The following is a 15,670-nucleotide window of genomic DNA, read 5'->3' as shown; positions in this document are numbered from 1 at the left end:
ACGATCGACACATGCCGAAATAATTACAATTTAAACACCTCTCATGAAAAACGCAAGTTATTAACTTGAGTTTCCGGCTCTGTGGTACGTTTCCTACCTTAGTAAGGAACTGACATACTCCAAAAGGGAAGACTAGGCTGGTCCAAGGGCTCTGGGGCAGTGTCTAGTCAACACCCCCTCCACATACTGGCACCTCCCCACCTGCCATCACCCCGGGTGCGCTCCTTCTGCCAGCCGCTTGCCCGCAGCCCTGGCCTGGCCACCCCCTCCCCCGCCCTGCCCCTCACTTCCGCGCCCGGGACACACAGGAGCCCTACCCGAAGTGCCAGCCCTGCTCCGGCTTCCCACAGTGGGGAAGACGCTCTGTCGAGCTCTGCCTGCCTGACTCATACTGTTCTGCAGAGGCGAAGGAGCACAAGTCCCAGAGCCCGCACAGCCGCACAGAGCGCCGCCACCAGGGTCAGAGCCCAACCCTGCACTCACTTCCACCCTCTGAACCAGCGCGATCCTGACCCGCAGTGCCTGGAGCTCACAGCAGTCCCAGTGACCCTAGGCAACTCATATGTTCTGGCCCTCCGAGTTCTGGGCCAATCCCACTAGATCTGAGCTACTTCTGTATTCAATGGGACTCTACTTGCACCAAGAGAGGCAGTCCTTGGAATTCCTGGTTGTTAATGTGACAGTTCATGAAGAACAGAGAAATAAAGATCCTGATACCCTTATGTAGTATGGACGTCCAAAAGGAAGACTTTGAAATACAAAAAGAAAATTACTTAGAAAAGGATACCATGAAATGGTTGAATAGTGTATCTTGTATTGCTAGAAATCAGGTTTTCAGTGACATCCATAATAATATTTATATTCCCTTATTGCAATCCAATTATTGTAAATGTGAAATCAAAATGTGTTTTTTTAAAAGAGTACATGTCAGGGGCTGTAGAGATGACTTAGCAGTCAAGAATGCTTTGCTTTCACGAAGGACCTGGGTCCAGTTCTTACCACCCACATGTAGATTCACAACCATCTATAACTCCAGTTCCAGGGGATACAATGTGTCCTTCTCATTTACATGAGCATCAGTCATGAATATATAGGCTGGAAAATTACTCATACAAATATAAAAAGTTAAAGAGTTCAATGTTCGGTACTGTGACTGAGGAAATGTTCAATGTGTAAAGTTCTTTAGGAAGAAAATAGTGTTCAGTACATTAAAAAATATAGTGGGAGGGAGAGGAACTGAATGAAGCCTGTTACCCAAACATGCTAATTTATTCATCTTTTATAATTGAAAATATGTTTTCTAGTGCAAACATATTAACTTTTACATAATACTGTTTAATACAATTAATTTCTTGAATAATCCTGAGCAAAACAGACAATGGCTTTTAGAAATGTAGAGGGACAGAAGAGGGCTGGAGAGAAATAAAGTGGAAAGGATACGTGATGTAATTATATTTTAATTAATAATGGGTTATATAAAAACATTTAAACTGCTCTTTGAACATCCAAATGTTCTCACTGTAGGGTAAAAAGGGCCAGTGAGAGAATACTGGGGCCCTGAGACCAGAGCGTAGGCCAAACACACCCTGCCCCTAACCAAGCCTTGAAATCCCACCAATCACTAAGTTTACCACACAATCAGGACACAATCCCTAAACATGAAATTCAACCAATTTCTGAGCACAAAATCCAACCAATCCCCGAGCTTGGGTCAGAATCTGTCCACAGAATCCCACCAAGCTCAGGACTTGAAATCCCACCAATCTCTGGGGTTGTCTCAAGCTCAGAATTTGAGATCCCACCAATCCCCACCCTGGAAATCTCCACAGTGGAAAGCTCCATCTCCAAGAAACCCTTTATTAGCCCTGTATCCTGTTCAGTTTGCTGCTGCTTCTCACACTAGCAGAGGCAGCCACCCTCCTGGAGTTTCCCCTCCCAATAAATCTCTTAAGTTTTGTTATGAGCACTTTCATAAGAGCACAACTCTGAGTAGTTTCACCACTCCTAGGCAGAGCTATTACACTTCTGACAGGGGAACATTCTCTTAGGGGAGCAGAGCTGTAAGTTCACTAGAGCAGAGCAGTGTTGTAACTGTAGGGTGAAAAGCACCAAGGAGAAACAACCTGCCCCTGACTAGACATGAGACCTGGGCTAAAGAAAACACCCTGACCATTATTCCTTCACCCCAGGACCAGGGGTTGAAAATGCACCAATCCCTGAGCTTTCCCCAGAGTCAGGCTACAGGATCCCACCAATCCCTGAGATCCCTGAACTCAAAATGCTACCAGTCCCTGGGCTTGAAATGCCACCAATCCCTGAGTTTGCCCCAGAATCAGACCACAAAATCCACCAACCCCATGCCATCCTGGAAAGCTCTGCCCCCTCCCAAGAAATACTATATAAGGTCTGTACCCTGTTCATTTTGTTGGTTTCCCCCTGAGGTAGCCACCCTCCTGGATTCTTCATTCCCAGTAAGTCTCCAGAGCAGAGCAGAGCTGTAACATGTTCCCCAGATCAGATCAGAGCTGTAACGACTTTTTCCCCAGAGCAGAGCAGGGCTGTAACACTTTTGCTGGGGAAAGTCTCCCCAGCCTGAGCACAGTTGTTACACTTGCATTAGGAAAACTTTTCATGGAGCAAGGGCTGTAACACTTTTCTCGGGAAAACCTCCTCAACAGGAACACAGCTGTAACACTTTTGCTAGGAAAACTTTCCCTTCAGAGCTGCAGGTATTCCTTGGCTCTTGACTGCAAAGATACTTTTCCCTTCAGAGCTGTGACACTTACACTTTCTCCATCCATTCTTATTCAAGGAGAGGATGGACCACAAATGTGCAAGAAGATTTTCCTAGCATGATCCAGCATCTTGCAATTACAGCAGCCTCATACTCAAAAATAACAGTTTTAGGGAATTGGGGGGTAAATTGAGGGAGGGATTGGAAGGAGAGGATGGGGAAGGGGACCTTTAAAAAAATCTTTCTGCCAAGTACAGAGGAATTCTGCAAAAAAAAATGATTTACAGAATTTCTCATGAAAGAAGAAAATAATAAAGTGAAATGGTGTTGAGCCAAATGCAGTCCAGTTCAAACCATCTAGATTATTTTGAAATGGAAAGTGCCCTGATAATAGAAAGAGTCCTAAGCCTCCTTGTTCTAGGACAGAGTTTCTCTTAGCCTCCAAACTAATGGATATGAGCAAAGCAAGTTTTGGTAGCCCAATCATTTATGTTTTATTCACAATAAATCAGTCCTTAATAATAATTTGAATATGGAATATTACCCACAGACTCAATTGACTGACAAAAATATCTAAGAGGTCATGTGTTTGGGGGAGGTTGTGGAATCTTTTTGACATAGATCCTTAACTAGCTGAACTATTGCCATGTTGGCAATGTTGAGTTATACATGGTTACATTTTCTTCAGATTTCTATCCTTCCAAGACAGTAAGAAAAGTGAGAAGTTATAAATTCCTGATACCATGAACCAAGATGGAACCAGATGCTGTGCTTTCTCAACTAAGACGCTATCCTCTGAGCCAGAGCAAATGTTTCTTCCCTTCTGTTGTTTCTGCCAGTAATTTTGTCACAGTAATGAGAAAAGTAACTGAGATGGACCCCAAAGTATAAATAATTCATTGTGATGGTAACACTGTAGACTTGACTCCATCTAGAATCACATAGGAAAAGTTTCAGCTGATGAATTATCTAGCAAGATAAGCCTGTGGGCCTGTCTGTGTGTCATTATCTTGATTGATAATTGGTGAGGGGGACCCAGTCCTGTGTAGGTGACACCATAGCCTGGTGTGGGAAACTGGGCTGTGTAAGAATTGAGAGGGTAGCTGAGCTCTAAGCAAACAGGCAGCTTGGATTCATTTATTACACTCTGCTCTAGAAGGCTGATGTGATGTGAACATCTGCCTCAGTGACTTTCCCAATAGTGGACATTAACTTTGAGTATAAGTCAAATAAACCTTTGAAGACATTAAATGTTTTGACAAATATTTGTCATGCTGCATATAGAAAATGGAGTTATCCAATATCATTCACTTTGTACTTTTAAAGCACATTGTTTCAAATACTTTGGAATTCAGTTTAGAAAAACTTTACCTTTTGGTTTCTTCAATGTCTCCCCCAAAGACCAGAAGAGTGACAATGATCTCTGAGTTGTCAACATATACTGCATGATGTCATGCTGTTTCTCCATTGCAGTCTTTGATGTTGGGATCTGATCCATGCTCAAGGAAAACAGAAATAATCTTTGTCTCCCGGGCTCCTAAAGCCTGTTGATATTGCAACAAGTAAAACATTGCCAATTCAAAGAATTCAACATAGGTTTTCCACAACGTTAAATATTATTTGTATTTGAGACATGTTCAAATTCATTACCGAAATTGAAGTCTTTTAAATACTTTCATTAATGGTGTGAACTTCTGATCATCAAGAGCATTTATCTGGCAATTACATATACAGAAATTACCCAGATCCAGATGTTCATAAAAACCTCCAAAATTAGTACAGTTCTATGAGAACAAGGAACATTCTTCTCTTTATTTATTCTATGTATCTTTTACCTCATGTGTCTCAATCCCATTCATTTCCCCATCCCTTAGAACCTGCCCTCTACTCCTGCACCCCACCCCAAATAAAACCAAATTTAAGAGAAAAAGAAAAACAAGAAGGGAAAAATTAAGTTTTGTCATGGAAGCTGCATTGTGACACAGTGAGTCACACAGTAAACCCATTTGTCTATATATCTGTACTTGCAAGTGTTCATTTCAGAGAGGCCTTTGGCTTCTTCTACACTATCGACACTGGGCCCTCACTAGGACTCTTTATGGATATTCTGTTGTTGCCCTGTGTTGTGGAGATCCTACAGTTTTGGGGTCTGTAGGACTGGTCCCTTCATGTGCTACAGCAGATCATAAATGGGGTGGATCAAGTCATAACCCTGGTTCTGGGCTTGGACAGCAGCAGGGTTGATCTGCCAGCCAGTTCTCCCATGTGCTTACCACCAGGGTGAGCTCTTCAGCATTGCCCCAGCCTCTTGCAGCTATGAGGGAGAGGTGAGGCCAATTCTCCTGCTTTCATGCTCCCAGGGTTGGCTCTCCCATAATAACTACACCATCAGGTCCATATCTATTCTGTTGCCCAGGTGAGGTACAGAGGCCACTCTTCTAAGTGTTGCAGCTGGTGGGAGGTCACTCCCACTCTTGTGGTCTCAGGGCCAGTTCTTACACCTGCCTCAGGTGTTGATAGGTAGGGGTGATAGGAGGAAAACTCTCCCTCACCCTTACCTCCACAAGACAGATGGTTGAGGGGACATCTTTTCCTTGCTCATTACTTTGAGGCTGGCTCACTCACACATCCTTCAACAGGGTGGTGCCATTGTATTGTCCAGGCAAGGTTCAGGGCATGCTTTCCCATGTGTTGCATTTGTTGAGGATCAGGGACAGCTCTCCCATACTTAAGACCACAGGGACAGTCTCCTATCTGCCTCAGGTGTTAAATGGGCAGGAAGGGGAGGTCATTTCCCCCTACCCATGTTACCACAAGACATAGGAGTAATGACGACAGCTCTGTCATGCTCACGACTTTGAGGCATGCTCACCCATACCTCTGCCAACAGGGTCACCTCTATTGTGCTGCCCAGGCTATGTCCAGGCCCTGCTCTTCCAGGTGTTGCAGCTGGTGGGGGTCAGGGACAACTCCCCCACTCTTATGACCACATGGTCAGCTCTCTCACCTGCCTCAAGCATTGATGGGCTGGAGGTAGGAGGAAGGCAACTCTCCCCATCCATGGCACCACAATACAGACACATGATGGGGAGAGCTCTCCCCTTCTCACTACTTTGGAGCTGGCTCATCCACACCTTTAACAACACGATTGGCTCCATTGTATTGCCCAGGTTTAGGGCCTTCTTTCCCAAGTGTTGTAGCTGGTGGGAGTCAGGGACAGCTCTCTCATTCTTATGACCACAAGGCCAACTCTCCCACCAGGTAATGATGGGCGGGAGTGGGAGTCATTTCTCCCCTGCCCATGTCCCCATGGGTAATAAGGGAAGCACTCCCATGCACACAACTTGGGGGCTGATTCACCCACACCTCTCCCAACAAGGTTGGCTCTGTGCTGCCTAATTAGGGGCAGGGCCTACTCTCCCAAATGTTGCAGCTGGTGGGGGACAGGGACAATTTGCCACTCTTATGACCACAGGGTTAGCACTCCCAGCTGCTTCACATATTGATAGGTATGGAGGGAAGGGCATCTCTTCCCAGATAATGCTGCCATATGGCAGATAAGAGGCGGGGCTAGGTCTTCCATGATCACTCCTTCGTGGATGGCTAACCCACACCTCCACCAACGGGATTGACTATTTGTGGCCAAGTGAAGTGTAGGGCCTGCCTTGCCAAGTGTTGCGGCTGATGGGAGTAAGAGACCGCTGTCCTGTTCTTGTGACCTCACGGCCCGTTCTTCAACTGTCTCAGGTGTTGATGGGCATGGGGGTTAAGGAGGGCAAAACTCTGCCTCCCATGCTGCCACAGGACAGATGAGTAATGAGAACAGTTCTCCCATGCTCACAACTCCAAGGCTGGCTCACCCGTTCTCCACCTATAGGGCTGGCTCTCTCGTGCTGTCCAGGCTATGTTTAGGGCCTGTTCTTCCAAGTATTGCAGTGGTGAGTTAGGAACAGCTTTCCATTCTTGTGACCATATGGCCAGGTCTCCCATCTGCCTGAGGCATTCATGGAAGGAGTGTGGGGAGGAGGACAATTTACCTCTCCCCATGCCACCACAGGACAGATGAGTTATAGGGATAGCTCTTCCATGATCACAGCTTCAGGGCCGTCTCATTCACACCTCTGCCCACAGCATTCTCTCTGTTGTATTGCTTAGTTGAGGTCCAGGCCTACTCTCCTGAGAATTGCAGCTGGTGGCTTTCTGGTTCAGCTCTCCTGCTCTTGTGTCCTCAGATCCAATTGTCCCTCCTGCCTCAGGCATACATGGGCAGGTGGGGAGGTCATCTTACCCCACAAACATCGATAAAGGACAGATGAGTAGTGGGGACAGCTGTCCCATGCTCACAACTTGCAGGCTGCCTCACCTGCACTGGCTCTATCAGGACTGGCTCTATTGCAATGCCCAGGCCTTTGCACGGCCTTCTCTCCCAAGCTTTGCATCACCATGTGATTTTATCATTGACAGCAGCTGCCATGCGTGTCACTAATGACATAAAGATATCACTGATGTTTACCATTGCTGAAGCTCATAAGCTAAACACTAAATGGCTAGGAAAATTACTCCAACTAGTATTGTAGTGGCCTCTTCGTTACATGAGTAATCAAACACATTCAATTTGGCTTTGAGGTCTTTCCCACATATAGTAAATGATTTAATGACTCATATGGTAAACCTTCTAAAAAGCTTTGTGAAAGTCAAAGTCCAGAGGGAGAAAAATCTCCTGCTATATTGTTTACATTTATACCCATAGATATATTTTCCTATACCTAATATGTATATATATATAATAGTATATAACAGCAATTTCACAAGGAAGATTTTGGACAAGGTGGACCACTCGAGCTGGACCCAAACTTGGAAAGCGGGATGAGTTTATTGCTTTGTGAATTGTGAATCTCCCATCAAGCTCTATTCTGCTGGATCAGAAGTAACTAAAAATGGCAGAAGTAACTTGCAGATAACCTGGAGCTTGTACAGCAAATGGTGTTGGGTAAAAAGTGGCTGGTCAGTGCTGAATTACTGGTCAGGACTATAGGAATTAATGAGTGGAGAAGCTTCGGAGAAATATGGGAAATCCACAGAGATGTGAGAATAACATCCCAAAGACACTAGTGAGAAACAAGAAAATGGAAGACAAGGAGGAAGAAGAAGGGGTTGAAGAGAAGGAACAGAGAGGTGAAAATCCTAGCCATCAAGTTCTGCTTGTTTGAATGTTTGTTCAATACGGGCTGTATGGAGTGAAAACTCAGGGGTTACAAGCAGTGGCTGTTTCTCCAGGGGACACAGCATCAGTCCCCAGCTCCCTGATGGCACATAGAGGGACCTCACAGCCTCTGCTGGCCTCCTCAGGCACCATGTTCACAGGCACACATGCAGCTAAACACTGATAAAAATAAAATATTAATTTTAAAAGAAATAGTATAAGTGGAGGCATGCTGATATAAAATTAATATTGAATTATATTTGGATAATTTTTAGATAAGAAATGGATACATTATGGGGAGCATTTCTTGGATTGTGCACTTTCTAGAGTGTGCACAATTATGTTTCTATTTTGTCCATTAAAATAAAGTCCCAATTATTTCATATAACACTATTTTATTGATAAAATACTTCAGTGAGAGTTACAAGATGATAGGAAACCTTGCTGGAGCTTTGGTATTATGCTGCTGCTCGAGACTATGACCTGGACACTCAGCCCCTCTAAGGTCACAGGTGTCGAGGAGCTAGCCTTGTAGAAAATATAGCTAGGCTCTCCCTACCGGTTAACACAAGGGAGCTGGGAAAGGTCAGCTTCTCCCTTCACCCACTTTTCTCATGACCCTCCCCATAATTAACTTCCAAGCCCCGTTACCATTTTATCTGTGTCATGTAATACTTTTTCATACAGTGCAAGCTCAACACTTATTTGATTCTTTCCTTACACATCTCAATGTGGAATTTATTGCCAGGATTGTAGGGTTGGCTGTGCCTATCCCTGTTATTACCACCCAGACATGATAAATTACCTCTCCCACTGCTAAAAACATCACAAAACTCCCAGGGGCTTTTCTGCTTTTTCTTAAAACACAAGAGTATTCTCAGCGTAGAAAACATTGCTCTGGTCTACTTTCACTCTCAATAAAATTCTTTAGCCCATATGAGCCTTATTAATAACTGATCAATCAGTTCAATAGTTGTGACCTTACATTTCACCAGTCAAGCACACATCCAAATGGCTATGTAATAATTGCTGCCAAGCAACACTGGCATGTCCATTCCCCTGAGATCACCAAGAGCTCTGTACAAACCAAGTCAGTACACAGGTTCAGGGCTGGCCTGGTGGTCTTGCTTGGCTTTAGTTTACTCTTACCTTCCAAGGCCTTGCCTTCTTCAAATTTGAAGAATGACTTTACTTTACAGCAATTCTAATTGGCATTTGTTTTGTTTGGGAGTATGAAATTCATCTTTCTAAAATTTTGTATTTAAGGTTTTCACTGAAAGTTATCTTATTTGTATGGGCTTTGCCTTTATGGAAATACAGTACTTCTCTCTTGGAGTTTCTTTCTGTCTGTGGTGCTTTAGTTCTGTGTTCCTGACATTTTCACTGTAGTTCGAGGCATTAAACTTATACTTACTGTGTGGCCAGGTTTGCTGGTACAAGTATTTAATCCTGACACTAGGCAGGAAGCAGAGGCAGGCTTACCTTTGAGTTTAAAGCTGGCCTGGTCTGCATAGTGAGTTCAAGGCCAAAGGGAAATCTCTAGTGAGACCCTGTCCCAAGAAGAAAAAGTGAGACTCCTTTGATCATTAGTTGATGTTGAGAATTTCTTTTCCAGTCATGGCTGTATTGATTCTAGGTGCCTCTGCTACAAGGCTGCTCATGCTCATATTTGCCCCCATAATCTGTGGAAATTTTCTACTACTTTTCACATTATATGGTTTTCATACCCCAAGTTTCTCCATACTGTGGTGCTTTTAACGAGAATGTCACCCACAGGCACAGGGATTTGAATACTTGCTCACTAGGTGATGGTGCTGATAGGGTGGTTTTGGAAGCGGTGGGAGATGAGGACTTCATTTGAGTGCGTATAATCTGCCTTCTTCCTATATTGTTTTGCTTTTTGCTGCCTCTGCTTGAGATGGGATCTCTGAGCCACCTTTTCCTGCAACCATGCTTGCCACTTGCTGCTCTGCCTCCCCACCAAGACATGCCTATATACCCTGGGAACTGGGAGCCAAATGCACTCTTCCTTCCTTAGGAGCTTCTGACCATGGTGTTTTATCCCAGAAACAGGAAATTATCTAATCAGCCTCTGAACAGCATCCCAGAGATCTTGTAGGATATGGTCATCACTTCTAATTTATGATTGCCTAAATGTAATAAAAAACATCTGTAGATGTAGCCAACCATCTTATTAAAATAAGAAACAAAGAACCAATGTAAAAGAGAAAGCCGAGAGGTCACAGCTCAGAGATAAAATCTTACCTCCTGCAGTGCACCTAGCTTCCCCGAACGAGAGCTACTTCCTGTGTGTCTGTCTTTAAATAGTCTTTCTGTTCTGCCTTCTCATTGGTTGTAAACCCAACCACATGACTGCCTCATCACTGCCTGTAAGTACCACCCTCCAGGTCTTAAAGGCGTATGTCTCCAATGCTGGCTGTATCCCTGAACACACAAAGACCTACCTAGCTCTTCTACCAAGTGCTGGGATTAAAGGTGTGCGCCACCACCACCACACTCTTGCTATGGCTCTAATAGCTCTGACTCCCGGGCAAATTTATTTATTAACATACAATGAAAATCACATTTCAGTACAAATAAAATACCACCATATTTCCCCTTTTCTATTTTAATAAAAAGAAAAAAGGCAAAAGGTTATAACTAACAAAAGAAAAACTATATACAAAAGTTCAATAAATATATACAATATATACAAGTAACAAATACCTAAACGATGTCTAGTCCATTTGTATTTGACAAATCAGAGAAAATAATTCCTTTATCTATCCTATTTTAGTAAGTCCAAAATGTATCTAATTCACTTTTTATCCTAATTAATCTTCAACTATAACTAACTAACCTTCAACTATAACTAATCTTCAACTCCCTCAGAGACCCAAGAAGGAAATAATATTAGCTAACAAAAATAAAAACAGGAAGTGCATGCAAGCAACTTCCAAAAAATTTGTGAGTTGACAAAAACAGCCAGCTGCCTGGATAGTTACCTGAGGTTTCTTCGCAGTGTTGGGGCATCATCTTTACCCTATAGGCTTAGCATATCTGGCAGACTCATTTGTGAAGTAGGATGTACACAAAGTCAACAGTTCAACCTCACATTGGGTGAGAGCAGTCCATGTACCAGAAACACCTGAATTCCACTAGTGTCCTGTCATGATTCAGGATTTTAAATTCTGGAAATTTGTTGACAGTTTTTGAATTCAGCTATCCATTCTTCTTGGCTGTGTATATATGGCTTCATCTCAGCATCCCCTTCATTTCCACATCCCTCTATTAAATGTCAGTCTACTATTGAGAGGCGTGAGCTTTCAGCTGCTGTTCCATTGTACAACAGAAGCCATTGACCCATTGCCTGTTCAGCTGCCTTCGAAGAAAAGGGCACTGTACCTTTTCCGGATTGTGAAGGCCACTTTAGGGATGGTGCCATATTGTCCTGGCCTCAGAAGATGTCTTTTGATAAATCCATAACCACACTTGTTTTGGCAACAATCAGTAGTACTTTGTTTTGTGTCCTGTCTGTCGATTTTGTCCTGTTGATTTGAGGATACTTTGTTGTCCAGTGACTAACTTTTGTCACAATGAAAGTTAGCTCTATATGCAGTTTCTTCAATGCCCATATTTTCTCTGAAGTAGATTGGTACTGCCAGGAGCCGACATGTCTCAAAAAAGAAAAAATTCTAAGTTATTAAAACATTTTAAATGCCATATTCGGTAGATCTCTGAAGGGTTTGAAGATGACCTATCTGAAATATATCTGCTCAATTTTTAAAACATATCTAATATGACTACAAGTTCTATTGTAATGTTTAACTACTAACTTTCATTTCTTTATATCCTAATAGTTGGTAATAATGTAAAGTATTTAAAACTAGTAATTGTCTTTTTCTTTTCTTTTCCTTCTTTTTTTAAACAAGAACCTTAAATCTAATCTCCTTTGCTTAGCCTTTTTCCTAACCCTTGACAACAACTTGTAACCAACCCCCCTAATCAATGAAAATTATCCCAGACCCAAAACCCATTAAAAAGACCAAAAAACCACCCACCCCACACCACCTCTTTGTGAATGTGGGCGTCGTATTCTAAAAATTGCTTCCTGATGGGTATGGGTGAAGTTATCTTTATCCTGAAAGAAAAATTTTAGGTTAATTGTCAAATTCTAGGAAAGGTAACTATATCCTTCATTATTATCAAGTCTGGGTATAATGCCAAAGTTCAGGGTTTATCTCAAGTCCTTATTCAAGTAGTCTTTCAGACTGGATCATCTCAGCTAGTCATCTCAAAATTGCTCTGAGCATCTTGTAGTTCAAAGTTGATTTGTAGATGATGTTTGTCAGCTTAATGATATTATTATTGTCCACGTGGAATTGTTGTTCTGGGGCTCCATCTTCTTCCTGGAGACTTCAGTTGATGTTAGGCCTGGCCATGATTTCCTACAGAAAACTGATTAGAGACTCGAACACAAAGACATATAAATGTAGCTACTTGAAGCCTTTTTTTTAAGGATTAGTTAGTACTCTATATGGCCAAAAATTTTTCTTTATGTTTTCTCCTGAATTTTCTATTCTCTTTGTTTCATCATCCTGACCAGCATGATTTATCCCAATAGGCATTTGGTTATTTAATCGCTCTGAGCAGGGGTTGCCTCTACTGTTGTAGGAAAGGTTTGAACTGGATTTGCTATGGGGGCCTGCATGAGGACCCTCTGGGAGTTTCCCGAAAACTGAGGCAAAGGATTACCCTGTCTGTCTTTGTTGATCTACATTGGTTGGTCCAGTGTTTTCCCTTACCACACCTTCTGCATACTCCAGAAGGAAGGGGCATTCTGTTGCCATTGTTCCTTGAAGAAACATTGTTTCTAGGAATGACATGTTTACAGTCCCTTTTCAAATGTCCTTGCTTTCCACACCCAAAACATCTAACACTCCTCAAACCTTTTGAAATTGCTTCTCCTGCCCACATATCATCATGCTCATGATCGTCAACATTAATTGTGTCTCTAATCCAATTTTCCAAAGGTGCAGATCATGCCTTTAATGGCCTTACTATTCTTTTGCATGCTGCATTCGCATTCTCAAAGGCCAAAGATTCAATTATTATCTTACTAGCTTCTGAATCCAAGACCATTCTCTTTATTGCTGAAGCCAGTCTTTGTAAAAAAATCTGGGAAAGATTATTTTGGGCCTTGCATAACCTTTGTAAATGTCTCAGGTTTTTTTCCTGGTTCCTCAACTCTGTCCCATGCATTGAAGGCTGCCGTTCGACATAAAATTAGGGTTTGGATATCATATAAACATTGTGTTTGTACTAAAGCATATTAGCCTTCTCCAATAAGCTGATCCTGGCAAACTTGTATTCCTTTATCCCTCCATTGTATTTCTATGTTTTTAGCTTCATCCATAAACCAAGTTAGAAACTCAAGCCTCTGGCTGGGTTCAAGAACAGCTTGTACCAGCTCCCGCCAGTCCTGTGGTACAATTCTATTATATGTTGATCAAGAGTTTAACATTTGCTTTACATATAGGGAATGCATGCCATAAGATACTATTGCCTCCTTAAACCTTCATAATTCCAACATTTCAATTGGAGCCCAAATATTTTGTGTAGTTATTTGATCAGGCAACTGCTGTATGGTTACAGGATAAATTAAGGGTGACTGTGTGAAAACAGGCTTTCTTTCTGTAACCTTATGATCCAAACTTGAAACAACTTCACTGATAATTTCTTCTGTCTGAATTTTTACAGGTTTAACAAGTTTTTCTAAAGCTGTCATCCTGACACTTAAATTGACTATCTTTTTAAATTGTAAAATGAGGATAAGCATAGTGATAAACTGCATAATTCCAACAATACTAATTTTCTCAAATAGTTGTTCCATTGTCAGACTGCCTAAAATTTCAAACAAAACCCATTCTTCCAATGTACACATAAAACTCATTTTTTTAAATGTGGAAAAAATTCTCTTTTAAATAGTTTCCTTTAAAATATCTGATATATTGTGACTTACCAAATCTGCGCAGAACAGTAGAAATCTGAGGAAATTTCAAAACAGCCACCTAGTGTCCTAGGTGTGAATCGAGAGAGGAGAGAGAGAGAGAGAGAAAGAGAGAGAGAGAGAGAGAGAGAGAGAGAGAGAGAGAGAGAGAAAGAGAGAGAGAGAGAACAAGAAAGTGTAGCCGGCTAAAGCTTAAATCCAGCCACATGTTCCCTCTTGAGCCGAGTAGAGGTTTGGCTCTGGCTTCATTAAGCTCCCACCATGGGCATTGGCTTTACAGGCAGGGGCTCTGTTCGGCAGGGCAGGCCTGAGTTGTTTGTAGCACTGGATTTAAGCAAGCAGCTCATGGTTAGTCCGGCCTGAGGCCAAGCAGACCTGGGCCAGGGCTAGGGAGCCAACCGCTTGGACTAGGGAGCTGGCCCCAAGTGGTTTTTTAATGGATTCTTGTCACGTTGGGTGCCAGATGTAGATGTAACCAACCGTCTTATTAAAATAAGAAACACAGAACTATTGTAAAAGAGAAAGCCGAGAGGTCAGAGCTCAGAGCTAAAATCTTACCTCCTGCAGTGCTCCTAGCTTCCCCAAAAGAGAGCTACTTTCTGTGTGTCTGTCTTTAAATAGTCTTTCTGTTCTGCCTTCTCATTGGTTGTAAACCCAAACACATGACTGCCTTGTCACTGCCTGTAAGTACCGCCCTCCAGGTCTCAAATGCATATGTCTCCAATGCTGACTGTATCCTTGAACACACAGAGATCTAACTAGCTCTTCTACCAAGTGCTGGGATTAAAGGTGTATGCCACTACCACCACGCTCTTGCTATGGCTCTAATAGCTCTGACCCCTGGGCAACTTTATTTATTAACACATACAATGAAAATCACATTTCAGTACAAATAAAATACCACCATAAACACCTACCTTGATTTCTACCTCTGTGAATTTTCTGCTTGGTTTCCTTTACCTTCTGTTGAATTTTTACATCTAATGTATAAAGAGTGCTTGTCATGTAGAAGACTTCAGTACTTTCACATTCTTTCCCATTCAAGTTCTGTGCTATTGTCCTTCTACATCCTGCTGTTTATTTATGTCCTCTTGGAAGCAATAGCTTTTTACTTATTATTCTAAATTTAATTTTTCATGTATGTGTGTGTGTGTGTGTGTGTGTGTGTGTGTGTGTGTGTGCTTCCATATGTTACATGTATGTAGGTATGTGAGGTGATTAGAACAAGTTATCAGCTGCCCTGGAGCTGGACTAACAGGCAGTTGTAAGCCACCTGATGTGTGTTCTAGGAAGTGAATGAGTTCTCTGAAAGAAGAATAAGCACACTCAACCACTGAACCTTCTAACTCTGAAGTGATAGACTTTTTGACCTTCATTTTATTTCTTCAATAAGGTATAAATAGATCATTTCTCTTACACCACTGAGCTTGTCTACTGCCTCTCTAACCCATGCCATGGCACTCTACGCCCTCTCGGATTGATCACATCTTTGAAGTTCATTATTATTGTAACACATACATATGCAAAATACATACACAAACATGAAAATATATTAATATAACCTGCTGAGTCCATTTGCTGTTGCTTGTGTATATAATTTCAAGGAAAAATGCTTTGCTCTTTTTGTTTCTTCATTTTATTAATTAATTAAATTCATTTTTCTATTATTTTTGAGATTACAATAAAATTTAATCACTTCTGCTTTCTTACTACTCCCTGATAA

This window comes from Peromyscus maniculatus, chromosome 16, assembly GCF_049852395.1.
Source record: "Peromyscus maniculatus bairdii isolate BWxNUB_F1_BW_parent chromosome 16, HU_Pman_BW_mat_3.1, whole genome shotgun sequence".
NCBI classification, from domain to species: Eukaryota; Metazoa; Chordata; class Mammalia; order Rodentia; family Cricetidae; genus Peromyscus; species Peromyscus maniculatus.
Note: the sequence above shows the minus strand (reverse complement) of the source record.